Consider the following 22,331-nt stretch of genomic DNA (forward strand, 5'->3'; position numbering starts at 1 on the left):
CGACTTTAGACTCTAATAGCTGTAATCAGTGCCTGTGTAAATACTCTTTCCTACTACTTACATAATTGGAATTTAATTGGATCATGTGTCTCTGCCGTTTATTCTAAAATCGGACCAAACTCCTCTTTAGGTACTGATTAACGTGTGGCTGATGCTTGTTCCTCTCTCTGAGTTCTCGTGTTCCCTGTTTAGAAAGTCGATAAAGAAAAACCGAAGTTAAAATAAGTTTCCTTGTTTATTCCCCCCGCAAGAGATGAGTAGAGCCAGATAGCTGCCCGTGCCGCTGGAGTACAGGCTTGCAGCACCGGTACGCTGTAGCCTTGAGGATGGGCACATGTGCTCTCGAGGCATGAGAAACATTCGGCTAAACTCTGAAATAACCGAGAAGCTGAGGCCCTTTAAAAGCATATTAAACGTGGAGCAAGTAGTAGTTTTTTGTCTCTCCTGCGATACCGAGATGAATTGGGCTATATAGGATGACCATTTTGCTGCCCGTGTTCTTAACCTTGAAGTTAAAAATCTTCTTGTTAGTTGCCAGCTGCTTTCAAAGTTGATGACTCCTTTCAGTACTGCTTATTCTAAAGGTCCTTGCTCGCATAGGTCACGTTAATATGCAAGTTGATTTTTCTAATAGGTGCATTTAATCGAGAATTCATATGTGCACACATCTATTTTAACCTTTCTAAATACTAACGGACTTCCCCAAATGCTTTTTTGGGGGGGAAGGGAAAGAAGAAACTAATGTAAAATTCCTATGTTTGTGTGCTCTTGTTGATCGATTTGTGAATAGTATTTGTAGGAGGTTGGTTTTCTTGTGTTTGTTTTTTTGTTTGGTTGGGGTTTTTTTGGTGGTTTTTTTTTGTTTGTTTGTTTTGTTTGTTTGGTTTTTTTGTAATTCAACCAGTTTTTAGCCAAAGCAGAGCTGTCTGGGGTCCGACCCTCGCGGGGTATGTGAGGTTTGAGTCACGTGGCCTGCCGCCTCTCGTCGGCGTGTTGATTTCGAGACACATAGCTGTTACTTGTATTTCTAAAGCTGCCTCATCCCAGTGGTCAAACCTTAACAGAAAGCTGTCAAACCCTATTATAATAATATTTTCTCTTTAGAAAGTACACGTTACTATTACCATAGTGCTAAGCTGCTCAGTAGCAGTGCTTTGTTGCAAGGATGCTCATTACACCGTCAAGGTAGCTTGAGGAGGAATAAGGTGCATGCCTTTCTCTTGGTGATGAAAGGATGCCCTATCATGGAGCGTTGTGCAGCTCGGGCTAAGCAAAAGGGAATTATTAGGATGTGTAGCCAATTGTTGCTCAAAGGTGGAACTTTTTTCTCTCCTGGCTTAAACATTATATTGCAACCTGACTTGCTGCCAGGAGGGAGTGGATTAAATGTAAATGATGAGGATCATTAACATGGAGAGTTTTATTCAGATGCAGGAAGGTCTCTTCAAAGTAACTCTGAATTTGATCTTTTCTATGGCCAATGCTATTTTTTTAATTGCTGTACTACAGTGTATTTTGTCCTTTGCAAATCTCTGAAATTGTTATATTAAAGGAGTATAGAGGCCGAAATGATGCAAAGCTCGTTGATTCTACCAGTGCAGGAAAGGTGCCGGGAGGGGTGTACACTCTTTTTATCTATTCACTAATAAATAAGGACTGCCATATGTGAAGAGCGTGAATAGCAAGTTTCAAGATACACTGCCCTTATGTGGTCACAAGATGGTCACAAATCTACTTCTTCATTGCAAATTTCGGTATATCTTACTGGGATGAATAACTGTTGAATCATATAACAGTGCAACACCTATGAAGAAGGACTCACTTAAAACATTATTCATTTTTTCAATTTAAATATTTTGTGATATCAGTGATGCATTACTCCACATCACACTCAGTGTTGTCATCCTTATTTAGCTGCGTGCTTTGTGCTTTCTTGAATCCTTGTAAGAACTGGATGCTTGGAGCAAGTAGCCCCACTGGACCTCATACATTAGTAGCATCAGCATGGTGAAAAATAACTTGAAGCATTGTTTTTGTCCTAATGGTAACTAGCTCAAGCTTGTCTAGGTGTGGTGTCTGGCATTTATCTTGTGTATCATAAGCATACCTGAAGTCCCCTCCCTTGTTTTGTAACTTGCAAATTAGCTGAATTGTTTCTTTTTATCCTGAAAACCGCCAAAATTAATTTTGAGGATTTGCATAGCAGTTCTAGGAGAATTAAAATAAAAAAGAACAAGAATAACTTCTGTAAGTTGAACTGAATCTCCAGTTATGTATGGAGATGCTTGGCTTCATCAGTCAGTAACACGTGGGTGTTGCATTTGTTAAATTACTGTCATTAATTTGCCATTAGTAAATTACACTCTATTGTCACTTTTACTGAGCTGTTTTGCATGCTGAAATAATGTATAAATACTAACCCTCTGATGTAACATACTTAAATTCATGCTATGCTTGTTAATATGCCATTTGAATGAAAATATAAAAATTATGTCAATGTATTGGAAAGTATGTTCAGTTATTGTCTATGTTCCTTTAACAGGAACTGTAGTAATAAAAACCTTTCCTGACTGTGAAGGTCTCGTGTTCCTGTCTGGCCTCAGGCTAGTGCACTTTTATGAACAACATATATTGGAGTAAATACTGCTCTGTGATTTTATGCCTCATCTCAGAGAGAGTTCAATTCACTCAGGAATTAGGGGCCTTGGTCTCACAAAACAAATATATGCGTGTTTAGCTTTGTGCTGTGAGCATGCCTGAAGTAGGCTTAGAGCATTAAGTAGAGTGAGACCCAAATTCCATAAGATCTTATGGCACTCCCAAATGCAGGGGCCAAACCTGTGCGTGACATTCAAGAGCTTTCTTGAAGCACAGTATACCGGGTTCCAGCTTCCTTTAAGGTGATAACACTTATCATGAATTTTGACCAGTATTTTCCCTTCTCTATGCCTCAGTGAATGGGACTTCCCCAAAGTAAATATTCTTACCTTCTGTTTTGAACAGTGTGTAGAAGAGTTGACCCTGAGATCCACAGTTGGTTTTTCCACTGTGTTTTTAGGCATTACGTAGTGGTGTGTACAGTGTAAGCACTGCAGCAAAGCTACTGCTGTAGTTACAATATGCCTTGTTTTTGTCCAAGATCCTTGCAGCAATTGGTTCAGCTAAAAATGGATGGTCTTTTGGAATTTTTTTTGGTTTTGGGTAACTGCTGATGTGTTACTTCTGTCACTTAATATGTTGACAGCTCTTCAGAACCTGCTTCTTGTTTGTGTTCCTGTTTCTGGGGGGTCATAACTGGGAGAATTCTTGATAAAAACATCTAGAAAAAATATCCTTTTGGTGTTCAAATTTAAAGCTGCTCTTGGGAATGTTGTAATAATACAACAAAAACTTGAAACTTTTTTTTTTTTGTCTGAAGAGTATCTTAGGGAATAATATATAAAAATTCAACTGAAGGTAGCAGAAATTCACACTGAGTTTTTTAATTTCCACATCAGTTCATTATTCAAGTTGATTGAGCAGAGAGTGTACGAATATTATACAGAATATCAGATCGTGTTGTATACAGTCATATACAATTTTATATCATGTATTTATAGACAGGTTTTAATATATATAGTGTTGTCAGATAGAACTGTTAACAGCTTTCAGGCATACGCCAAGATCTGGAGTCATAATTTGGAAATTAGGTTGCATGTGTTCTACTTTATTAGGAGAAGGAAGTTTGTTACATTCTTCTTAAGCCAAATAATGGTCAGACATTTTTTTATGGAATACTTTACAGTGCAGGATTTATCACTAGCTACTGAATGTACGTAGCGTAGTATGGGTACAACCTTATAGGTATTTTATAGTAGCATCTGTTTGTAATAATAGCTGGTAGAAGTAATGAATCAATTCTTCATTCTATAAAAAAAAGTTATGAAAGCCTCAGGTTATAACCTGAATTCCTAGCTGGATTGTGGGAAGCAGGAATCAGTAGAAGAATGATGTGAATTCTCGGAAAAGAAGTTTTTCAAACATCTCTCAAACTGACTAAGCCACATCTTGTTTTGTTTCCCATCAGATCTGTTTAGTTACATGATGCATTTAGATATGTTCTTAAGGTTCTCTTCCCACAGGTTTCCCACACCTTTTTTTGGAGAGTATGGCTATCTTTTGCTCACTTTCTTGCCCTTCTCTTTCAGCATGACCCAAGTACTATTGCTTTGAGAAATCATGAAACTTTTAAACAATTCGAACTTCAACGCTGCTCCCGTTTTACCAGCCAAAGGGGTTGGAGTAGCTCTGAGGTTTTCACCCCCTGAACTGGGAGAAGTGCTGTGAAGCGTGCCTTGCAGCGAGACTGTTGGGATAGCCTGTCTGTGTGAATCACGTTGGAAGCAGTGAAACTTGCTGTTATAGTTTCAGCCTGTATGCCTTGGTACCACTAGATGTACCTTCTTTTCCTGGCAGTTGGAATTTTTTTTTTGCTTTTGAGGAAGGCCACTGAATCTTTGATATATTTTTCTAAATTGCTTCCTAGCCATTCAGAATGAGGAAAGAGATTTAGTCTAATGAAAGCTATAACAAATTCCGCCCTTTTTTAAGGGTATGATAACATTTCTATTTGCTGTTGTGAACACACACAAAAAAAAAAATCATCCCATGTGCATTTTGAGGTAGTTTTGCTGTTGTACTTCATAGGTCTTACAAGGTGCAAAACAGTAAATTGAGGGAGCTGTCACTTCTTTGGTGTTTTGACTTGTTTCTATTCACTTGGCTGCACCAGTGAAACACCATCATATCCATGTTTGTCCACTTTGGAAGAATTAGAGGCTGGCTGAATTGTGCTGATTGCATAAGGTTAAAATAGAGGCCAGTCTGAAAGCCGAGAGAAACACAAACATGTCTGTATGCATACACATAACTTTCCAACCACATAGCTGGAGAGGGAAGAGAAAAATGTGTGCCTTATTTTCTATTCAGTTATACCAATGAGTTGACTCCAAAGGAGAGAGAAGAGTCGGTTTTGCCATCTCTGAAGATATGAGAGGTTTTGGAAATGTATTGGTATTCCCTTAACCAAAATACGGATTGAAAAATCCAATGTGCTAGGAAGGCAGTCCAAGGATAAGTCTATTGATAAGTGGTTTCAGAAGAGCTGTTCTGACAAAAGGGTTTGAGAAATCCAATCCCTTCTCAGGGTCTCACTGTTCCTGTGTTTAGTGGGCTCTTCTGTTCCTGCATGCACACAGTTCCTGGTTGGCAGCAAAGGTGTAAACCCTCCTAAAGAGGGGACAAGAAAAAGTAGCGAAAGGTCCAACACTACCAGCTGCCTGCTCCAGCTCAGTCTGCGGAGTGCTTTTAGTCTGAAATGTTAAGTGTTTGGACAAAGTGAGCTGAAAGAATTGTTTAGAGCTTCTGGTAGTGCTTCTGAAGCCCCTGGGAGCCGTCTTTCATTTCTTTCAGTTGGAGACAGGTCTCTGTGATAAGGAACCTGGTGCAGTGAAGACTGAGGTCTAAGGTAGAGGCTCTTTAAAGGGCTTTTTTTTTTTTTCTCTTCCTGTATGGTAAATGGAAGGGGTTAGGAGAAGACAAATAATGAAAAATAGCATCACTGCATTTGTGGGAGAAATGTAAATAGTTAACCATCCGAAGAAAAGGAAACTACCTAATTGTAATGGCATACATAAATATTTATTTTGGCTATCAAGGCAGTGATAATACCCGATTGAGACTTTGCAGTGCCAGTTCAAACAAAGGCCTTCCTCTTAAATGTCTTCTGAATACCTATCTTACCCTGATATTCTGACAGTGTGTCTCTCTTCATATTTTGTCACTTAATTGGAGACTAGTCTCCAACAACCTCCTAAGTAATTTCTTTGTCTTATAAAGAGAGCCTTTTGTCACTGCTAGACATTCAAACCTATTTTTAGAACACGTTGCCTACACATCTGTTTGGGTAAGTTCTCCTCTCCTGTTCTTGCCAGCTGTTCATGGAAAACTTGATCATGCCAGTGTTCTTGATTTGCTGTCTTATTCTTGCAGGAAACTTTTAAGTCTTGAATAACGTTACGGAGATTTTTGGGTGGGTTTTCCCTGCTATTTGTATGCAACCTATCTTATATTTTTTTGAAATATTTTCTGCAGTGTGTCTACTGCCCGTTAATAGCTTAATTGGTTTCAGGAGGGACGTATGGTAATTTCTATAGATTGTGTTCATTTACTTTGGTAGCAGAGCGTGCTTTTCTTGTAGATGTTTAACCCATGAAAAGAAAGTGAGAAACCTTTGAATGCTCTTAGTTTTTATTGTGGAGTATCTTTAAAGACATGCATCTTACCAATCAAAAGAAAACGATTTGTATAAAATCACAGTTACCTGAGTAAAACCAGAACAGCACTTCTTAAGCATCTAGGAAAGTGTTTTTGCTGTCTATTATCTGGGGTTATATAATCCCTAAACAAGTGCCTATGTTCCCAAGGCCACCTTTCCTTTGTAAATGATCATTGTGACTTTCATAAGGATGTCTGGGTGTGTATCCAGATCTCTTTGATGTCTGTTGTTTGGTAGGCTTCGAATTCCTGATGCTTGCAAAAGTGGGAGGGTAAGCCGTAGAAAGAATGAGGCTGATTCTCACTTTCACTCAGGACATGCTTCTATTTTCTGCATGGAAATTGAATAGTATTGACCTAGAGAGATGAGGAAGCACGTAGGAAAATCTCATAGGGCTCAGGGTGTCTGACTGCCTGCCAAACAGAATACCAAGTGTTGAGTGGGATTTGACTTTATTACTCTTAGTTGTCTATAGGAACTGACCTACCTGGGTGTTTTCTTTTTGCTTGTCTGCTCTGTCTAAAAATCAGACCACCACAGCCTGTGAAGAGTCCCAAAAGGGTGGGTATGCTGCATACCATCGGGGATATTTTTAGTAGATTCTGTTTGCTGGCTGACTTAGTGTGCTATAAATACAGAGTTCTCATCTGGCATGCACTATGCGTGTCTTCTAGTAACTTATAATAAATTCACCTAAGAATAATGGCAAGAAAAAACAAGCTGTTACAATTTATTTGGCTTTCCATATGAAGTGTCATTTGTATGAAGCAGTTATTTGGTAACATTTTAACTGTAAGTGGCTTTTAAAACTAGTGGTATTCCAAAACACTTCCTAGTTGGGCTCCCATGATTAATCCTTGTGTCAGATTGATTTATACTGCATTTTCATTATGGTTTTAAAAGTTGAAGGTGGAGTTTTTAGATAGGGAAGTTAATGAGCATCTGGAATGCTATCAATGCTATTAAATTACAGCCTTTGCTATGTCATTACTAGCACATTGCTTGAACCTATGTAAAGGCTGTTCTCTGGGGAGAAATGAAGCCTAGTTATGATTATCTTGGATTTTTTTCTCTAAAGTATAGGTGTATATACAATTTTTTGAGTTGAAATGTAGTTAAGGCACCATGTTTTTCAAATTATTAGAACTCAGTGCAAAAAATTATTAAAATACAGATGCATCTGTCTTTTAGTATTGAATTTGACACAAAATTGAAGGATGGGTTTTTGCTGAATTGTGCTGAATGTAACCTAAGTGCAGTTTTTCTGGTTCTGTACTGCTAAAATAAAAACTACCAGAGCATACAGTAATAGATGTGAAGTCTTCTGTGTCCAGCAAAAGAAAAGTCTGCTTAGAGGTGCTTTCTGCAGATTGCCTGAACACACTGGCAGTATTTTGAGAATCTTAACTTTCTGTTATAATGAAATCCGGACCAATCTGGTGGTAGTCTTTCAGAAAACTTACAAAATAGATCATCTCCCTGTCAAGAATCTGAGATGTTCCCTAAAAATCATGTTGCTTTTGAATTCCTGACTTCCTGCAGCTATTAGAAGCTTTAGTTATAGTGGAATGAAGAACATCACTCCTCCTTTATTCTGTGGTGTAATATGGATTGAGTGTGAATATGGATTGAAGTTCCAGTTTGGGAAAAAAAGTCTTGCTTGTCTTGAGAAAATGCTGTGATGCTACCAGATAGATTGGAGCGTTATCAGTCAAGCAAATTTTAGAGAGATAACGATGGATGATCTCCAGAATATTAAGAACAGTGACAATATAAAATGCAGTTCTGTGTGGTCATTTAACTGCTTGCACTGTGAGGCAGTCCTCTTCTCATTGTTTTTGTTGCATCAGCAAGGATGACTAGAGTAGTCTAAAGCAAGGATGACTGAATTAGCCTAAGATGCCAGACTTCAGAATTTCCTGTCCATTTTCTTGTGTGTGGTGTTGTCCTTTGGGAATAATGAGTTTAAAGTCACCCACTTGCATTCTGAGTACTGGAAGGCGTACTGTGCTTGTGCAGAGTGGGCTCGGGGCCCCTATAGTTTTTTAAACTGGATAATCGTGATTCATCTTCAGAGCTGTTTGTGATGGAAGTTTCCTGAAAGGCAGCGTGACTGAGTTCAGGTGTAAAGTGCCCAAATACAGGGTCAGCTATGCAACTTTCTTCTTTTTAATTTTTGAATGTTGTGATTTTGCAACCTTAATGGTAAATTAGGGCTGATTTGAATATGTTTGTTTTGGGTTTTTTTCGCTCCCTTATCCATGTGGGTATAGTTGTTAGAGGTAGTCAGATCAGTGTGGATAGATACTTGTTTTCTTTTTATAGCAGGAGTAGTGCTAAGTGAATGACAAGTAGCTTGATTGACCGAGTACAAAGCAGAGCAAAGAAGATGTGACTTTTTGTTAAAGCTTAAGTAATCTATTAATGAATTACAATTCCAAAATAATAAAACATAATTATAAAACTCCTTCTTTATTTTTACAGTGCTGTGTAAAGAAAGAAAATACCTTTTCCATCCATCCAATACTGCCAATAAGGCTGTTGCTGGCTAAAGAGAAATGGTCTACTAGAACAGCGCATGAATGAAGCCAGCATGAAAATCACATATGTAAAAAGGGCTGCATGCTATCAAAGAAACACCCTTTGAATATCTAATTTGGCAGTGCTAACATTTGCATACTGGATGAATGACATTTAGATACTAGATGACAAGTGTTCAGGCATTGCCTCACTTCTTAAGGGCTGAAATACGTTACTCTTCAGTACATTTTAATTGTGTGTTTGCTACAGCTCAGCCTTGGATTAGTTTATATCCGAGTGTCTCATATCTGTGAATTTGTGTGTTTTGTAAGTGATAACATTTTCAAAGACGCATGATACTGAGCTTCTTTGTAACCATGGATGTGAAAAACCAAGATTTTGAGAATGCTATTGAAATAAAATACAGTACTGAAATAGCTTCTGGTTTGGAGAAAATACAGATTCCATTGCTAGCATAATAAACTGTGTACGAAAATAAACTAGTTTACACACACTTGATAAGATCAAGATCCAATGACAGCATAAAACTAGGGAGTGGAGAGGAAATGTTCCGTGGAAACATGGGACTAGTTCTGCTGCAAAGAAATAAGAAGGCTAAAGCAAATAATGTGCTTTATGTTGTGCAAGTGGGGGAAATGGATGACTTGTTCAGCGCAGGTTATCTTCCTTTGTATCTCCTCCAGTTGTAAAGCACAGAGTTGTGTTCACAGCTGACCAAATCAAAAGGAGGTGATGAACACATTTGGAGCTGGAGGGCAAAAGTTCTTTTCAGTGGGCTGGGCTGGTGTATATGACTTCCCTCTACAGGTGGGCAAGCAACCAACCTTTTATATATATTTAAAGATTTTGCTTTAAAGCTTTATTTAGAAGAAATGCTTGAAAGAGTTTTAAGCTTGGATGATGTAATTTCTTGATGTTAAGCTGTTTAATACGTTGGGGAAATCTATTAATTTATGAAAAGAGAGCTGGAATTAAGCCTGCTGAAGACTGCTTGGACTGACAGCGATGTTAAGATTGTTCCTATCCACACATGCTAATGTTTCCTATCCACATGTACTTATGCTGTCATAGAATCTGAGGGCATGGAGCGATTCTCAAAAGCATTCTAATTTTTGAATTCTGGCCAGTGTTTTATCTCTTTTAGGGGTTGGCTAGCTGTAGTTTTGACCAGTGGCTAAATCATTCTTTTAAAAACTTGTTCAATATTTGACCTTTTAACTTACTTACTGTCAGAGCAAAAGATTTCCAGGACCTTAGCTGTAGTCCTTGCTTTTAGAATAGTCAGTAGAAATTAATATCTGTAATTTCTTTAAACTCTTGGAAGAAATTCTACTCTGAATAGCCTTTATCAATGGTAAGTATGACTTGCCTTATATTTGTTGTAACAAATATATCAATCTTCCTCTGCAAAATACTTGCTTGTGTATGGCTGTTGCCTGATTATTAATAATAGGTTAATGATATTGACCTCCATCTCAGGTGAATTGGTATTTTATTGATGAAAAACATGTACTTGGCAGCAAAGCTAGAAGTAGCCAAAAGCATCCAAAAATGAAGTGGACCTCTGTTGAAATGTACTGGAGAATTGGTTCTCATATTTTGCTATCCGAAAATCTCTGTTGTTCCTTCCATCTCTGCCATGCCACAAATTGTTCTTTAACTAATGAAAATGGCAGGTGTAGTATGGAGGGTATAGACTGGTATTGATACTGAATGCTGTTGGTTTTTTGAGTCTGAAAAGCTGCACAGCCATGTTGTTGGTTTGATGATACACCTGGATTGCTACCTATGCTGAGAAACAGGGTTCTGGATTAATGTAGGATCATGGAACGATTGGTTGGAAGAGACCTTAAAGATCATCGAGTTCCAACCCCCCTACCATGGACAGGGGCACCTTTCACTAGATCAGGTTTCTCAGAGCTCCATCCAACCTGGCCTTGAACCCTTACAGGGATGGGGCATCTACAGTTTCTCTGGGTGACCTGTTCCAGTGCCTCACCAGTGTTGAAAACATACACTGGAGAATGTGGGCTACATGGTTTTTTTTAGTATTGGAAATTACCGTACCTACTAGCTCTACTGTAGTGAACTGAGAATGGGAGGCCTGAAGGTGTTCTGGTCTGATGAGATGACAGCAATTTGGGGATTATTCTGATTTTCCCCTTGTTTTGTTCCACAAGTACCTTAGCTTGCAGGTTAAGAACGCAAGAGTGATGCATAATTTGTCCACTTGCGGAAACCTCTTCAATGCTTAGAAGTAGTCTCTTCTTGTATCTAGCTGTAATGTGCTGCAAAATATTGTAAGATACACCTCTAGGGTTTCTATTTCTCTTTATTTTCCCATCATGGATTTGCAATATCTCTGAGCTGTTTAACACTGTGTCCCATGGCAGCCTACTCTTAACTGTAAACCTTTGTTAGCTGTAGCTTTCTGGCATTCCTTGAAATATGTTTAAAAACAAATGCTATCAACAAATGCAGAATTAAAATGAGTGAAAACCATAAGCACCCCAACAAATGTTACCCTCACAGGAAATCCTCTGGAAAGGATGCCAAATTTGTAAGCAAGCAAGAAAGAGGAGGAGGAAAGGTCTCTATGGAATGGTGGTGTCTGTTACACTACTCTTACTTAGAGATAATCAGGATACATGGATATGTGTGTTGATGCAGTTGTTTTCCAGTCTCTTAAACTACAGTCCTGTGGCACTAAAGCTCTGTTTGTGTCACTTATTGAGACCCTTTCCTTTTTTCTTCCTTTTCCCTGCACTTAAGCTGTTTTTTGTGTGGATGAGTCATCTTAGTTGCAAGACCTTTATTAGTAACTGAAGTGCTGTTGAAAACAAAAATAAATGTGTAGAAATAATGATGTAACTGGATCTTAAAAACATACTTAAAGACAAAACAGTGTTTGAATTTTGGACTTGTTTCTTTTTTTACTTAATAGACATAATTTGGGGTAATATATTCAATTTGGATTTTAACTGCATTATCCTAGTTTTATCTAGTTGTTATATACCTGTGGTACTAATGGAGGAGTAACACTGAAGAGAAACACACGAATTAGATAATTCTATAGTTCTATATCATAGAGGCCATTTTGATTAAATTCTTTATTTTAGTGATCTATTTTTAGGTATTTTTTTGTCTCCAGTTTTTCTAACTTGCATTTCCCCAATATTGAAAATTGTGATGTAAACTTTCATGAGCATATTTTGAAGCACGGATGAGTTACAACTGATTAAACTTGCTTACCCAAAGATCTAACTATGTAAATATGCTGCACATATAGCACAAGGCATTAAAGCCTGGAACTTAAGTGTCAACATACTGAGTTCTAATCCTGTTGGTTTTCTGTTTGTGCTTTAAGGATTTGTAAATTTACAAAATTACACGCTTGTGATTCAGTTTCAGACATGTGAAATTTCATATAGGAATAGGAAAGGAAGAAAAGCCTCAAGACAGTACCTTATTTTTCTTGCATTTTTCCTCCTGTAGTTTCTCTCTAACATATTTAGCCTTGTGCTCCTTCAGGCAGTGATGATAAATGCACTAGGTACACTGTTTTTAAGCTACTGGTACAGCTAAAATACTGTGAAGACAGCTTTACTCAAGTCAATGAATCTTACACGTGCAGAACTTTTGGGACAGTCACATATCTGCCATGAAGAGCAGAATCCCACTTGTCTGGAATTGTCATCTATAACTGACAAGTATTCCTTCCTCTTCTGAAGGAAAGGAGCTCCTTCTGTACTCTCAGTATTTAGATCCTTAAATTGTTATATTTGTAGCCCTGTGCAGAAGGCTGCAAACTGCAAGCAAATTTTAATGGTGCTTTCCTATCTCTGAAAGTCAGTAAAGGCTATGGCAATAACTGAGGAGTAGGAGTATCACCACAAGTACTAGTCCATAGAGAGGTAAATATAGAGGAAAGAGACAACTGGCATTGTTGTATGTAATACTTAAACATTCCACGTTCCTTTCTCACAGAGTGTGTTGGAAAGCCATTTGACATTATAAATTATTTTTAAGATTATTTTTAGGTTAGTAGGCATACAGTGACTTTTTCCCCAAAATTTTACCCCAAAGGGATTACAAGAACAGATTTAACCCTAATGAGTAATGTGTGGGCAAAAGCTTCCTTGTTAATGTTCTTAGCACTTGAGGAGACCTGGGGGTTAACAGTTCCTTCCTGGCACTGGAATGCAGGATCAGCTGTGTCTAGCCCATTCTGAGTGATGATGTTTATCTGTTTTCCTCAGGTATTTTATTTTGACAACTAATTTTGCCATTGGAGAAATTCCTCATGAACAAATTACTCTTAGTGTTTCACAACTGATTCCGAATTTTGAATGCAGAAATTTGCATTTGATGCATTTTTATTAATAGGTAGCTCTTCATTACAAATGTGAAGAGTTCTTTTTTTCCTTTTTAATTGTACTTGATCCTCTCTAGCTATTAGATACAATTTCATTGATGCATATAACTTTGAAATGTAACTGAAAGGGCACTTATTGCACTCTTAGAGTTTAGTATCTCTCAAATTTTTGTCTGCCTACTTTGAGTTAGGTTTGTAGAAAGTTCCAGTTTGCTAAATGTGTCTGACAGAAAAGGACCAGGATGGTAATGAAGAAAACATCATTTAACAATAAAGTAACTCTCTTTAAAAACTTAAGTTGCTTTTTTCTGTCAGTGGCTGCCTGCTTGCCTGCCTAGCCAGATTCAGGAGGATGGATTGGTAAGAGAATTCATTAGAAACAGACTTGTGTAGAGAGTGATCTAGTGTTATTGTTTCTGTTAGCTAGTAAACTTGAAGCTGCTGCTTCTTGTATAGACAAGAAAGCCAGAAGCAATTATTCTTTAAAACTCAAAGCAGCTGTTTCGGCTGTGAAAAACCTTTCCATAACAGAGACAAAAGCACCATTGTGACTGTTTATACAAATCAGCACTGGTGCTGCATAAACAGAGGGGAATTTCAGGGTTTCTTTACATTTGCGTATACCTCGTCGTCCTGGTACACAAACTGAAATTTTTGTCTTTGTGCCCTTAAGCCATGAGTCTTGCCCAAAGGCCTAGAGTAAAAACCATTGAAAGGGCTTGATTCTGGCCCGGCTGCAGAAGGCAGACCTCACGTACTAATATATGTTTGTGTCATTGTTGTGGTATTTGGCTAACTGCTCTTAATAGCAGGATTAACAAAAGACTAGTAATCAAGGATAAATTGTTCGGGGTTGGATACGCCCTCCGTAGAAGCCACGGAGAGGAGGAGCCGGCACCCCAGGCGAGTCCCTCCCCGGGCAGAACCTGTTCAGCACCCGCGCCCTGGACAGCTCAGGCGGAGCCTCGTCCCGCGGCCACTCCCGTCCAGGTGCTCGCGCCGCCCGGGGAATGGGGAATGGGGAATGGGGCTCGGCCTTCCACAGCCCGCAGGGAAACCACGGCGATTAGAGAATTGTGCGTACCATGGTGGCCCAAAGCTTTCTGGCTAGGCTACTGAACTGTACTAAAAAGACAAAGAGTTTGTGATAGACTCTCACTTGCCCCAGTATCCTGTGGTACAGAAAACAGATTTCACAGCCTTGAGAGTAGACCAGATACACTTCCCTGGAAGGCTCTTTGTAATTCTTTCTGAGTCTTACTCATAGGCCTGCAGTTCCTCTGTGTTACTTTTTTTTTTTAAGGAAGTCTTATTTGGGTTTCAGAAGTTCAGTCTTCACCTGTTTGCTCATTTTTATCTTAGATTTCTTGTCACAGCTTTCCAAAATGGTGCTAAGCTAGCTTCCTTGTTCTTAGTTTCATCTCTATTGTTTATTTTTCATGTGGTTTAAGGGCTTTCTGGAGCTAGTTCTCGTTTTCTGCTGAGATTTTGTTAGGCTTGTAGTTTCAGCTAGACTTCCCTACTTGGTTCCTTACAGTAAGTGGAACTAGAAAAAGAAAAAGCAAGCTATGCAGATCCTTTCTGTTCTCACACTGTCTGTTCACTTTTCTTTGACACTATGACACCATTTTTTAAAATGAGGTGATTAAAGTATTTGATCTTAAATGTTTAAAACCTGGAGGAACTTCTGATTTGAGTTAGTATTAGAAAGATGCCTTGAGTAGTAGGAGGCTCACTGAAAGATAACAAAGATTAACCTTTTGAAATAACATTAGTTTTTCTTGACAAAAAGATAAAATCTACAAGGTGGTACTCTTTTGAAAAGGGATAGTTTTGCATCCAGTAATGTTGAGGTAACAGGACAAGATCCATCTTCTATGTGGAGGAAAAAGAACAAAACATGTAAATAATTAATTTCACTTAATGGCTTTCAAAGACAAGATGGAAAACACAGTAATACTTTGACTCATGTGTGAAAACAAGTTTTGTAAATACTTTAGTGACCTTTTTTCTTTCTTTTTATGAATCTGCTGCAAAGAGCTGTGCTCTTTGAATGTTTTTTTTTTCATATCGTTAACTTCAGTTTATTTAAGGTAGTATGTGCTTTTTTTCCTACTTACTGTTATCTTCTTACAAATGTCTTGCAGGATTTTCCTTAGGGGTAGGAATCCTAAGTAAATATTAATTCCTTTTTATGCTGAAGATCTTTCGGTATACTACAATACCCTATACCGCATTGGCAACTTTATTCATGTTTCTACTTAACAAATAAAAAAGGAACCCACATGCATTTCTTGCACTCCCTCCCTACTGGAAGAAATAAAGTGAAATTCAGGAGGAAAACAAAATAAACTGGTTTTGCTGTTTCAATTGCAGGAGTACATTTTCTAAATGGAAAAATGGAAATCCGTCATTTAACAAAAATTAGTGTTAGAGTTTTCTCTGTGTCCTGGAAAAGATGAATTTCCAAATCACTTGTCCCTAACATGGGTAACTTTGCTTTGTTTAGGTTGGACCTCTGCCATATATCTGGGAAGTGTGGCAAGTTGTTGGGTAATTTCCAGGGTTGCATTCCACCTTTCAATATTATTTTTTTTTCTTCCCCTTAAACCTGCTTCATTTGAAAGATGATATGTAATATGACCTTATTTATACGTCAAAGGTTTTTACTGAAGTCACAGTCTAGAAGTTATTTCCCTGGTGTTCTGATTTCTTAGGTTTGGTATAAGAACAGTTTGTTCCCTGGGTAGTTACAGAAACGTGGAGATTGTGGACAGTGAGTGAAATGCTGTTCATATTGATACCTTGGACTGTTGATGTCTTGATTTTTTTAATTTTTGTAGATCTTAGAAGTAGTTATGTAGTAAAAGTAGATTTTAGAGTAGCAGCAATATTACCCTTTACCCTTAACACACCAGCTCAAACCCTTGTTACTCATTCCCATATCAATTCCCTAAATTCTTTAGCATATTTAGTCTCTTTTTCAAGGCAGAACATCCTAACCCTGAGCAAGAAGATATAGACATAGACCCAACAACCTTCAGGCCTAGAGTTCTGGAAGGCCTCCAAGGACACTACGTGCTCTGAGGAAGATGAAGAAGAGAGGGTCCCAAAACACCCCCAGACCCAATTTCCAAGAGGCGTGGCGGGGGCAGAACCTGGGTGGTGGCAGTACGGGGATTGGGCGAAAATCATTATAAAACTGTGAACATCTCGATTTCAGGAGCGCGCTGGGGGTTATTCCAGAAAGCCTGGGGGCTCATTAAACCTTTGTATCCTTATCTTATCTCCTACCTAATTTGGCTTGGAGTCTTTTTTTCCTCACAGCCATTTAGGCAACAATATTTGCTTGGTTGGGGATGGAACCCACCATGTGCATTTACAGTTAAATAAATGTAAAGCCTACTTTAGCAGATTAGCCAGTGCAAGACAAAAGCCAGCAGTTCAAGGTTTTGTTTCCTTGCCTCACTTTAGTTTTTTTTCTGTAAAACTGTCCCTGTGGGAATAGGAATTGATAATACAAGTTGTCATAACTGGTACTTCGGAAGACATTCCTGTATCTGTTATAAATTGCTTGTGTGCAAGCCATTTCTCTACAAAAAAAAGTCAGCTTTGTAGCTGTCTATATTAATACATTTGAGATCAGAATTTTTGTTTAAATTGGTTTTAAAGATTCAGGTTTGTGGAGCTTCTTGCCAGAATACTAACAAATTAGGATACTATATTGTTCTTTTAGTACTTGTAATTGATTCCAGAAGGCTTGCTGTTTTATTTTGCTAGATGGTACCCTCACCTTCTTGACATACCAGCCTAGGCCAAGATCAACAGTAACGTACTGCAGGGTTTATAATTCCACCTCTGTTGTAGGTTAGAAACATGCTGAATTGACACAAATGTGTCTGAAACATTTGATTTGGTTTTTAATAGCCTAAATTAACCGTTTCCCCTGGAGCTCTCACTGTATCATTCTAGAGGATGACAGTGTACCAAGAGCAGTCCAGTCTCAAGTTTTAGTGCAACTGGTCTGAATTTTGTTGCAGGTAGAAACCTGGTTAACGAGTTGAAGTTTTTATTTTTCTTCTGGAAGTCTTTGGGTAGATGTTAACTGTGTGAACTGTGTTAGCTGTGAACGCCCTTCCTTAATTAAGAGCTTAATTTTCAGTGTTGTTTTGAATGTGTCAATTAAAAATTGTCCTACTTACACAATAGTGAAGAAGGATGATCTTCATGTTTATGTTGACTTCTACCCAAAAATGTATTCTCGATATAAAAGAATTTTATTCCCATGTGTCTGGCATAATCCTTACAACTGCATCTATTTTTCTCTTTTAGGCCAGATTCTGGACAGTTTTGGTACAGTTTAACGAAGGACTAGTTTTACACCAGGAGCAGAATTTCAATCTGTCCTACCACATTTTTGCAAAGCAGCTGACAGACAGTGTGAGGGGCTGAAGTCTTCTATTCACAGAACAAGTTTAGCATTGACTCATTTTTCAACCTAGAGCTGGAGCAACTCCCTGAAGGATTAGGCAGCTGTTAGTTTTCTATATCATGCCCACTGCCCTACGAAGATGTCTTCCGAACCAGAAACTGTTGTTGTAGATTATAGGATTAATACAATGAATGGTACAATGTCTACACCATTCTGGAAAGCAAAGACATAAGTTTAGTGGTTTAACTGGCCTTCTCACTGCCCAAAGTCTGGAATTGTATTGAGTATTGCTTCATCTCAAGGGAAGTAACACATCGAGGTTGATTTCTCTTATTGACACATCTCCCAGTTTACTGATGTCTGATTTGATACAATGGTTGTAAAAGACAGGTATGATAAAACCTCCTCAAGAGAGAGCAATAGTATACTTAACGTGATGACCAACAGGAATGTCAGGCTTCCCTTAGAAGCTTTTATTAGGTGTTTTTGAAAATGGTAGTTAAAGGCAAGTTTTAAAAAAGTTATGAAGTCAAAGCCTGGAGGCAGAGGCTGTCTTTTACATACCTATGGCTTGCTTCTCAGAACTCTTTAATATGGATAGAGTTTGCTCTGGAAGAACAGGAACAAGTCTGTCTTGTCACCAGAGCTGGCTTAATCTCACTGTTTTATTGGTGGTCATGCTGTGAAATTTATCACAGTTGCTGTTACTGCACTCATTTGTGTGCAGTGGACTTACCTGCCTTCTGAGGGCTTCTTATGAAGGGATTTTAAGCTGGTGTCCATGAGGGAAACAGCTCCTTTGACCTCTCCTAAAATCCAAAATAAGAAAGCCTTCTTAGAAAACTGGTAACAAGGTTTAACTATGAGAGATTTACCCTTCAAGAGCATCATGGGGACTTTTATAAGACATTTAAAGTAAATCTTCTGTCTGCTGCAACAGGAGTCTTTTTGAGGGACTAACGTTCCTGTTAGGTAAAGGAGGAGATCTAACTTGAAACAGCAAAATGCCTATGAATTATAGTAATTGTTAGTTCTTAAAACCTGGTTTGTGAAAAGTAACAATGCGACAATTCATTGCCCAAATAAGTAGCAGTATAAAATCTTTCTTGCTTGGACAATGGTTTGCTTAACTGCACGTGCCTTTTGAAAACCATAGTTTTCTTCACAGAAGATTTTGGAAATTTGTAATTTTTTTCAACCCAGAATGAAAAGCTGCTATGGGAAAATAGATATTAATCTGTGTCTCTAACAATAATGATATTTGGATAGTAGTAGTAGTAATAGTCCTGAGTAGTGTTATCTCAGGACTTTAGATGTATAAAGTGATAAAAGATTTATAAACTATTTTTTAATGAGTGCTTTTCACTTTAAAAAAGCAGGAGTCTAAACAGAATTAAATCCTTATTATTTGAGGAGGGCTAGGTGTTGGGTTATTTATCATGCATCATAGAAGTTTTATTTCCTTAAGTAAGGTTTTTGCTGCTGAAGTAGGTGTAGAGTAGACATTTGGGGTGCATCCTTCATTTGATTGTCTTTTTCTAGAAGTCCACAGTCTTTTGGTGTGGGTATTTTTTTGTTTTGTTTGTATCTTGTAAGGGTTTACTTTAATGCAACCTATTGGTCTTTGCCCTCTGGCTGCTTCTTTGATCCTGCCAGTCTCTGAATTGTTTTATATACTGCTGACAAGCTGGCTAAGAAGGTGAAGGGATGAACATATAAATAATTTGGGGGGAGTGCAGGCTCAAACTATGGCATTCTTTATGCTGCAAAACCCAGATTTTTTTTTTTCTTTTCTTTGAACATTTTATTATATATGTTTTAACTGCCCAGTCACTGGATTTAGGGATCTGTGGTAGAGCTTTGCTAACTCGTTAGATAAGGCTCTGGTAAAGAAGGCAGCGCCACATGGAAAGGCAGAGCAAATTTATGTCGTGATTTACTTTTTCCGTGCCCCTTGTCTCAATGTCATTGTGGGCAAATAGGCATTTTTATATAAGGTGACACCTAGAGACTTAGGAGAATTGTTTGACTTTCTGTGGAAGGCAGGGCGAGTCTTACTGCCTTTCTAAAGTATATAATGGTGACATTGTTCCCATTGTAACCATTGCTTTTCCGTGTCTGTTTTGGAGTGTAAGGTCTTTGGAGGAGGGACTAATGCATATATGTGCACAAAAATATTTGCAGCGCTTGGCGTGCTGTGATACTGATTTAAGAAGGGCATTCCTGAAATAGGAGCTATCATAGTTGTTAAAAAAAACCAAAACAAAGATCACAAAACCCAAACAAACCCCAACACCTTTTCTTCTTAAAATATAATTTATTAGCGTGTTGCGGTTTCGGGCTATCTCAGTATTCAAACTCAAGACAGTGTCTCCTTTCTTTTTATGAGTATTGTTTATATATATATATATATAATTAAATAAATCATGGTTGTGTTTGAACAGGGAAGAACAAAACATACTTCTTAAATAGCTGCAGGTTCTTTTACCTTCAGTAGCCTTATGGATGAGTAAAGCAATGAAAGCATGTAATATTTAACATAAAATCTGTAATTAGATAAGTAAAAGCACTTAAGACATCATTTTTAAAACTGCTGAAAAGTCAAAATATCAGTTAGTCTAATTTTTTACAGCTCTACATCCCTGTTGAAACTCATTTACAGTCTATTATGCTCTGTGTGTGTGTATGCATGCATATGTGCATCTTAATTAGCATGATCTTGTTAATGTAAAATGGATGTTTCTCTTCTAAGCATAGGTGTTTAAAATAGGTAACTAATCAAATTTCTCAGCAGTCTGATAGACCAATGCAGCAGTGGTAAACAGCAAAAAATAGAAAATGCTTAGTAGCATTCTTTACAAAGGTTATTTCAAGTGTGAGTGATACAGAAAATATTTCTTCACAGTTTGCTCAAACAGTGACATCTTACACATGAAAAGGCGAGAATTACCTTGCTGACTTGGTCGCTGTGGTAGGAATGGTGTAGCATGTCATAGAAAGTTGTGTCGGTTTGTGATTTATGGATGTTCTGGAAGATTTTGCAGAATATGCCATGGGTGCTATGTACTTGCTTAATTGAGGTAAAAGAGTAAATATAGACAAATCTGTCATGACTGATGTGTTTAAAGCATGATTTTCTTCAGCTTTTATTGACAATAGCTAAGAAAACTTGGTTGGGGGTTATATCTCTGACTTCAGTTCTGTCTTCTTCTGAACTAATTATGCATCTTCTTTACTGTTCCTCTTAATAGGCATTTTGCATCCCTTCTTCATGATGGTGCATCCACAAATGTTCTTAAAAGGTTCTGTCTTAGAGAAACTTATGCAAAACTAGTAATTATATTACATAAATGTGTATCGTTCGAACTCCAGAAACTGCTCTCACATTTTATCAAAGTTTGTACATAATTCATGTTAAACACTTAAATTACATTAATACTGAGGGATTTAATGGTTTAATTCCAGTGTATACTTTTGAAATTACGTGTTTTGTGACCGACCCTTAGACTTCTCCCTATTTTATGATTTTCTCTTTAATCATGTTAAAAGGCTGGTGTATTCCAACGCCCTAGTTTTGGCAATAGTCCTTACACTAAGGTAAATATTTTCCACATTTGAAGAATAGAGGGGTCAATGCAGAGCAAAATTCTCTTAGTTGAATTTTCCATTTAAAAACAAAAGGCTGCTTTATGATAAGCAGAGACGTCCGTACTTTTAAATAAAAAGTTAATCCTGAAACAAAATTCCTTTGTGCTAAGGATGAATAGTATTTTTCAGCCTGGACTTTTCTAATAAGCTGAGTTCTAATAAGCCATACTTTTACTCTGGGAAAAACCCAACCCAAACCAAAAAAACCCTCCAATAAATCCAAATAAACAACCAACCAACCAACCAACCATACCTACTCTACTCTCACCAGTTTCAAGTAAATGAAATTAAATGAGTCCATAGGTTAGAAGTTTCCCTGCTGAATTAAGAAATTGGTGTCTCCTGTAGAGGATTGGTATTCTGGAAAGTTAAAGAAGGAAAATATAGAATATAATAATACAGGAAAGTCTGCTGTTGTGCTTAGGCAATAAAAATTCTGGTATGTGTGATTTAAAAAATGAGATGAAAAGCACAAGAAAACAAATATACGATGAAACATTTGTCCTTGACTTTCTTGAAATTGTACTTTTAATAGATAAATTTTTTCTGTTATACTGAGTAACAAATGTAATGATAAGTATTTTTGGTATATAATTTAATGTTGCTGTCAAAAAATGAATCATTATTATGTTTAGAATTAATATATACGCTCCTGGGAACATCCCAAATAATAATTTAAGTCTTTACTTGCATATATTCTTCCCAGGTGTAATCTTTTCTATTTTGTACTCTGACTTTTTTGTCATTGATTGGTTTTCCCCTTTTTTTTTTTTTTTTTTTTTTTTGCCACTGCTACCTCTATTTCTGCAGGAACAAGTAGGTTACGGGTAAGTATTTCAACTAAATCAGACTTTACAAAGTTTTGCCTTAGTGAGGACTTCTTTTTTTTGCCCTCACTTACTTTGGTAAAAACTTTGTAGACAGCAGACCAATTGTCTGTAAATGCTGTGCTTTCTCAGGTCTCCATTATCGTCTTGTTTGTGTAGTAGAGTAGTAGTTCTCAGATTCTCCAAGAGACT

General features: G+C 37.6%; 1 protein-coding gene across 2 annotated transcripts in view; it reads left to right on the plus strand.

Moving 5' to 3' along the window:
• Positions 1 to 22,331, plus strand: part of ZNRF2 (zinc and ring finger 2) — a 60,873-nt gene that overhangs the window by 1,557 nt on the left and 36,985 nt on the right. The gene's annotated exons all lie outside the window — the stretch shown is intronic.

Source organism: Empidonax traillii, unplaced genomic scaffold (genome assembly GCF_003031625.1).
Source record: "Empidonax traillii isolate 1590-97213 ecotype Southwest subspecies unplaced genomic scaffold, ASM303162v1 scaffold19:size3308961, whole genome shotgun sequence".
In the NCBI taxonomy this organism is placed as follows: Eukaryota; Metazoa; Chordata; class Aves; order Passeriformes; family Tyrannidae; genus Empidonax; species Empidonax traillii.